This window comes from Cebus imitator, unplaced genomic scaffold (assembly GCF_001604975.1).
Source record: "Cebus imitator isolate Cc_AM_T3 unplaced genomic scaffold, Cebus_imitator-1.0 Scaffold468, whole genome shotgun sequence".
Classification (NCBI taxonomy): domain Eukaryota; kingdom Metazoa; phylum Chordata; class Mammalia; order Primates; family Cebidae; genus Cebus; species Cebus imitator.
In genome coordinates this window covers 1,147,367-1,154,813 of record NW_016107783.1, presented here as the reverse complement: position 1 = coordinate 1,154,813, position 7,447 = coordinate 1,147,367, and the positions used below count along the sequence as shown (strand labels likewise).

The 7,447-nt window shown below is 33.9% G+C and overlaps 1 protein-coding gene across 7 annotated transcripts in view; it reads left to right on the top strand.

Moving 5' to 3' along the window:
* Window positions 1-7,447, top strand: part of DACH2 (dachshund family transcription factor 2) — a 632,920-nt gene that overhangs the window by 387,903 nt on the left and 237,570 nt on the right. The gene's annotated exons all lie outside the window — the stretch shown is intronic.

Below are 7,447 nucleotides of genomic sequence, written 5' to 3'. Positions count from 1 at the left end.
CTTTCACTGGGAGCTGCAATCCTGAGCTGTTCCTAAACGGCCATCTTGGATCCTCCCCGCAGGTTCTTAAGTGAGAAATAATTTACTGTTTTTAGTCACATAGTTCCTCTTATCTGTCTCTGAAACAAATCTCCATGCAGTTCCTTACATACTTTTCAATTTTTGGATCATATTTTATACTTTTCAACAGTCATTGTTATCATTGTCATTAACAAGCCGGAGGGAATTTATTCATGAATACTACTGACATATGAAACCCATTTACTTAACTTAGAGAATACCAAACTACAGCATCTTGTGTGCATGTGTGGAAACTTAATGTGTGCATTAGAATTTTAGATATCTATCAACTTATTTATTTGCCATTTGAATGGGATAAAGTATTTATACCAACCATCTTAAAATATTTAACAAATAATTTGTATAACATTTGATATTCTGTTCACTTCTGCTGATTCCATATACATAGGAGGAAAATGTACTATTTTGGAGCAATCGAAAACCTAAACTTGAGACCAATGTTCTAAAGACTAGCAAATATTTGCTTATATTTCCATGACGGGGAGCATTTTTATTTTAGTGACCTAATAGATTCTGTGAAGATTTGTTCTTCTATTAAAGAATACCCCTTAAATCTTGGGGGAGGTAAATGGCAGTTGAATTGTTGAGGGTTTTCTGTCTACACACATTCCTTTAATGAAACTAGATTGTATTTGCAGAAGTTGATGAGCTATAATGTCAGATATTATATGTCACATGTTAGCTGTCACACACATGCATTTCTTTAGGTTGATGGCTGGGAACAAAAATCTCATCTTCTACATATTTTGTTTGATATCGTAAGAGAAATTTGTGTATTTTGAGATACACATGTATAAACTCTTTTCCCTTCGAACAGGTATCCAAATAATATAATACATGTTTAAAAACTCATATTGATAATATTTTCCCTTGAGATAGCACAGTTTAGATCTATGAGGCCATTATCCAGAAATAGTGTTTGGCGTGTTTAATAGTGTTTTGCACAATTTTTAAGTATATATTCATATAATTCTAGTAACAAGTAAGAGAAACAATATTTAAAATCTCATTTTAAACGTGCAATTATTTCTGATATAGGAATCATGAGAGAAAGCCTTTTTTTTCTTTTACATTCTTTCAGGTATAAGTTGTCAATAGTATTTATCTTTTTTTAAATTAAATTTTTCTTTTTGCCTTTCTTTGAAAAAATGATATTTTTCTTCATAAGAATTTTGAGATTCTGAAGACGTTTTTAACCTAGAAAATCACTGAAAGTATAGTGAAAATGTAGTCAAAATTACCACATTTTATTGAGCCTACATCTGACATTACTGGTGCATTTTTAAGAATAGTTAGAGAGTAAAATGTATTTAGAAAAAATTGTGTTTAATTAATTTCAATTTTCAATTTAATTTCTATAAACTTTTTTTGCAGCCAAGGAATACATTTTTTTTGCAGCCAAGGAAAAACTAAAAATTATTTGTCAGTCAATACTTACATTTAATAAACAACTAGATTTAAACTTTTAATGTAAATAGTCCTCAGTTATCACTTTCTTTGAAAACTGTTATTTATCAATAAAAGATGAGATTTATTTTTTTGGCTCATGAATGTGTATATCTGTAAAGATAATTGTAGTAATCTTTGTATTGATAATTGTAGTCCTCAGAATCTAATGGATGTTACTTCTGAATGCAAAATGTTATACATTAGTGTAATAGAATTTGAGTGTTGCATAATTCTTGGTGATACAAGGAAAATCATAATGAAAGACTCATTTTGATATGTTTGAACTTAAAGTGAAGCCTGTGAAAAGTATTCAATGCAATAAAGAAAGCATAGACAGGATAATTTTGAATAATTTTGTTTGAAATTTTTGGAATTTTGCAATATAAGAGCGAATTGAATTTTATTTATGGAAAAATTTTATTTGAAACGTCTATTTTTTTTTTCCTTCATGGCAAGGTGGTAGACACATTTGTATATTTTATGTGTAGAATAACAGCTTCTAGGAGCAAAGTATTAGATAGATGTAATATTCTATTTCATAATTGGTCATTTTTCACAGTTTAACTTACCAGTGAAAACTCTATTTAATCACAAAGCTGCCAAAAGTCCTTTAATTTTCTTCATACTAGGGCCACATTGTGAGGTCCCTGTGCTATTCTCAGGTTGTGACAATTCAATGCTGTTGACCTTCCTAGAGGAAAAAATTCTGCACCTAGATATTTTTATGGGTAAAAGCCAGCCTGTGGGTAATGCTGCTTGCTTTACTCACAGACTGTCTTTTGCCAGTTTCCAAAAGAAAATACCCTATGGGAAGTTCCATGGTGAATACTTTCATCAAGTGTTGGGTTCTACAACTAGAAGACTGACTAAAAGTTAGACCATCGCTGTGGAAACCGTTGAGTACCACATGGAAGAAAATAGCCTGGTTGTAGTGTACCTGATAAACTTAATTCCTAGAGGTTGTTTTACATGGAATATATGACTGTTTCAACAAGCTTTTAAAAAGTGAAGGGGTGAAAAGGGGGAATATGGTTTCAGTGTCTTTTCAGTGGCAAGAAATAAAAGGTTTGTTCCTCATTAAATCATTTCTTGATGTTTCCCAATAGATTTTGTGCTGAACAGTTGTTAATCTCAAAGCTCTGACAAGCGAGGCCTGCAAAATTAGGCCAACCACTGCTACAAGTATCCAGTGTACATGAAATGGTAATCATTGCTTTCCAGTCTATTATTAGATTAACTTCATAGGAATTGCTTTTTTCTCCTGTGAGTCGATGCATAAATGGCATGCTTTATCCTCCAATAAATCTAATAGCAGAGTTTCTATGACATGATGTTCATAGCCCTTGGTCCCATGACAGATTATTTTTGATTGCTGCTGGAGTTCAGAGCAGCTTGAAACCATTAGAATTTGAAGGCATCCTTGAATGTTACAGCATGCCTGACTCATACAGAATATTGCTGATTCTGAGTTATGTTCACAGCTTTTTGTCCCGTGGTCTTGATTGTCACTCTGTGACTAACTTAAGAAATTGTTCAGGAATTCTCAATTGAGTTAATAAACAATTTTACAACAAGATGTAAGAATGATAGCTCCATCTCTTGAGGATTTCTAGCATTGCTAAATGTCACCAGGGAGAGTTTAAGTTAATATTTTGCATCTAATTATGTTAAAACTTCTTTTCCTTGTTATGAGTTACATTAGAAAGGCATGATTGCATTTTTTGTTGATATTTTCTTTTCACCTCAATAAGCAACTTCCTTTCTGATGACTTAAATCCAATCTGTTTATCATTTCTTAATCTTGTAAAAATAGCTTAGATAAGCAGTTAGTAAAAATTGGATCTGTGTGTGCTTTCCCCAGGCTGTGGAACTTTGAAGCTTTCAATATATACAAGTGTGGTTCTAAGTGTTTCTTGATTCTCTGTCAATTTAATTTTAGGAGAATCTTATGTTTTATAACTAGGGTGATTTATTTTCCTCGGATATTCTTGGTTTATGCCTGTTTTGATGCCTTATCTTGTTTAGTGTTTCACCAATATCTAAAGCATTTTTGTTTGAAGATTAAACTATACAGTTAACTTAGTTGTTAAACCAGCTAATTGTTATATGAGTAAATTCATCTATGAGTGTGTTGGAGTTTCACATGTATGGAAAGGAATTCTAACCTTATTTACTGGCTCTTTCTTTTCCATAGCCAATACCTTTAATTCAACCTTTTTTGATATGAATATAAAGAGACATATAATATATAGTAGGCCACCTCATTTCAGGCCTTCTTATATGGAAACAATTGTAATGCTGAGTCTAAAAATTTGAAGCATTGTTGCAGTAAACATTGATCTTTACTTTTTCTATGCTAAAGTAGACATAAACTAACACATAATGTACCCCAGTTTTTTTTTCCCTATCATCACAATGTGAAGCACTAAAGATGTATTTAATTGTATGTTTCTATTCACTGTATTAGGCATGGGCATTAGTGCAAAGCACCCCAGGCAGCACAACTAATGAGGGAGTTAAGGATGGGTCTCTTCTAGGGAAGATTAAAATGCAAAACAACTTTGAATTACTTTAATCAGAAATTTTGAACATTTAAAAAATGTATAAGTAACAATGCAGTGCATGGCATGAAAATGCATGGTATGCTTGACTATAGCTGCATGTGTAGTCAGGTGTACTATAATTTGATTGAGAAATGCCTTCATTAATTTTATAGCAAGATTTGTTACACATAGAATCTAGAGCCAATGTGAATCTAATTTAATACAATGGTTATTATGTTTTTAATAATTGACTTTCCTGGCTTCTAAGTTAAGTATATGGTAGCAGTTTGACAGCATTGAAAGACCCATAGGGAAACAAAAAAAGTTCCCAAAATAGTGGTGTTTATTGTTATTTATGTAGTACACTTTAATGACTAAATATACATCAGATGTTACACAGTACAGTATATAATTAGGGACCAAGCAACAGACACATTTAGGGATTAGGGTTTATTTCAAAGTGTATTAGTCAGGGTTCCCTAGAGAGGCATAATTAATAGCGTAGATGTATATATGAAGGGGAGTTTATTAAGGAGTATTGACTCACACAATCACAATGTGAAGTCCCACAATAAACTGGCTGCAAGATGAAGAGCAAGGAAGCCAGTCCGAGTCCCAAAACTCCAAAGTGGGGAAGCCGACAGTACAATCTGTGGCCAAAGTCCCTAGAGCTCCTGGCAAACCACTAGAATAAGTTCAAGAGTCCAAAAGCTCAAGAACGTGGAATCTGATGTTTGAGGGCAGGAAGCATCAAGCATGAGAGAAAGATGAAGGCTGGAAGGCTCAGCAAGTCTGCTCTTTCCACCTTCTTCTGCCTGCTTTATCCTAGTCATGCTGGCAGCTGATTAGATGGTGCCCACCCAGACTGAGCGTGGGTCTGCCTCTCCCAGTCCACTGACTCAAATGTTAATCTCCTTTGGCAACATGGTCACAGGCACACCCAGGAATGATACTTTGCATCCTTCAATGCAATCAAGTTGACACTCATTGTTATCACAAGTCCAGCCCTTGTCAACTTGAACCCATACACATAATCCTGAAGTTGACACTCAATATTAACCATCGCACAAAAAGAGAGAAAAAAATAAATGTTCATAGTGATGGTAGGTAAGTAAATGAGTTTAGACATTTTGTAGTTAGGTAGGAAAGTTTCTTACGTATGTAGATAACTTTAGAAGTCAAACGAATTTGATAAGGTTCATCTCACATGATCAACTATAAAGGTCAGATGTGATAAACTACTGATCCTGCCTACGTCCAGATTGCTTGGATCTCCTCCATGGCAAACAGTGTTTCCTGGTCATGACTTTGGGAACACTCTTTAAGCATATTTGCCAAATACAAATGATTCATGGGTAACTATAGGGAAAAAACCCTACAATATATGTCTGAATACTGAGGTCAGAGCACCTAATTCAGTGACTGCTCAGGATAATTTATTTTGTCTGACAATGTGCTTTAAAGCTAGTTTCATCTGTGTGTTTGTGTGTGTGTGTATGTGCGTGTGTGTGTCATATGTGATTTTTATAATGCAGCCAATTTAGAAACATTTAATAACTCATATATTTTGTATTACATAATTTTTATAAACACAAATGAGAAGTTAATACAATAGTTTTGATGCTTTAGTTGGATTTGGCATAGTTTTTGTAAGTATCAAGTAGAATAGTTTAATAATGTCACCCAGAGGCAGTCTGCACATAATTATAATGATAATATTAATAGTGATAATCGGAATATAACAAAAACCACAGCAACATGTTATAAAAAGTAAGTGTTTCTATCATTTTTTTGGAAATGTATTTTCTGTTTTAGTCTCAAGATTTTAAATGTTCAACTCATTTTATTATGAAATTGTTTGTCACGCATATACTGAAGCTGGAAACAATATATCTGATAGAAAGTTCTACAGATTTTTTAAACGGGCAAATATAATGCATAGTAATATGTCTTTTATGAAATAGATGATGCCATATATTATTCTAATTATAATCGACAGATTAGGATGCAGCTGGACAAACAGAAGTATTTATTCTAACTTCAACTTTAACTTGGAGAGTACCAAAATGTTTTTTATCTTCTGACTCTCTAATGGCAATGTGATGCCATAGAATGAGATTGGATTGAGTCTTACCTAATGGCCAATTAAGTATTATTTCTGATAACTTATTTATCTTCTCCAAGGAATACTTTCTCCCCTGTAACATGTAGATAGTCACACTTGCCCTGCTTATTTCTTATGTTGTTATGAAGTGTGTATGAATTTGTAAATCTTATGTGAAAGTGTTTTGAATGATGTAAAATACAGTATTTGGTACTTTTTCTAAAAATAATGCTTTGAATTTCTTGGCTTTTCATCAGTTAATGTTTCACTATTACTGTAGGCTACGTTTTGAAATGAAAATGTAGATTTTCTTGGAAAATGAAGAAAAACATTTTGATTTTTATGGGGATTATAGTCTAGCTCATGATGAGCTCAATGGTTTTTTTCATGACCTATAAAATATATTTCATTACTGCCAAAATGTTTTATTCATTCAGTGTTTATACCCAGATGGTTTATAACATATGGAATAAATCTTCTGCACACCTGCAGTGTAACAGGTTCCTCATGCTATAGCATAATATCTTAAGTAATGCCACGGGATACTTATAATGACTTCGAAGCTATCCAGAATCACATGCATGCAGAAAACATTTTATTATTTGTAATTCTTGGGTTTGTCTATATTAAATGTAAAAGTAATGAGTTTTGTAGAAAGTTGTCTTTCCACATGCGATCAATATGTTTTGAAGCTCACATATGCTCTTAGGAGTTAACATTTTCAATATTTACAAGAGTAAATCATTCTGGACGTCCTAGCCGTGTATACTATTGGATGAGCAGGCAGCCACCTTTAGAAAAAAGTCTTCTAATTTCTATCATCCTATAGTTTAGTACAAATTAAAGCACAATTTATATCCTGGAGAGAAATAATGCTAATTAAAATTATGTCATAAAAATGTAATTCAGCAAAATGTTAGTTTGGGGTATTTTACTAATTTAAGCCAAATATTTAAAGAATTACTTGAATATGGGGGATGATCCAAGATGGCCATTTAGGAACAGCTCAGGATTGCAGCTCCCAGTGAAAGCACAGAGGGTGAGTGGACGCCACGTTTTTATTGCCCACAGACTAGGAAATTCCCGGGCGGAGGAGCTCCACGGTCGCCAGCGTGGCTGTTTCGGCCAGCGCGGCTGTGCCGGCCGGCGCCGCTGCTTTGCCCGGCGTGGCTGCTTTGTTGGTGCACCGGAGCCGCGGTTCTCTGTACTAAATACACCGGTCCGGGTGCCCTTTTGGCTGGTGATTGGAGCCACGGGAAGTCGCCCATTC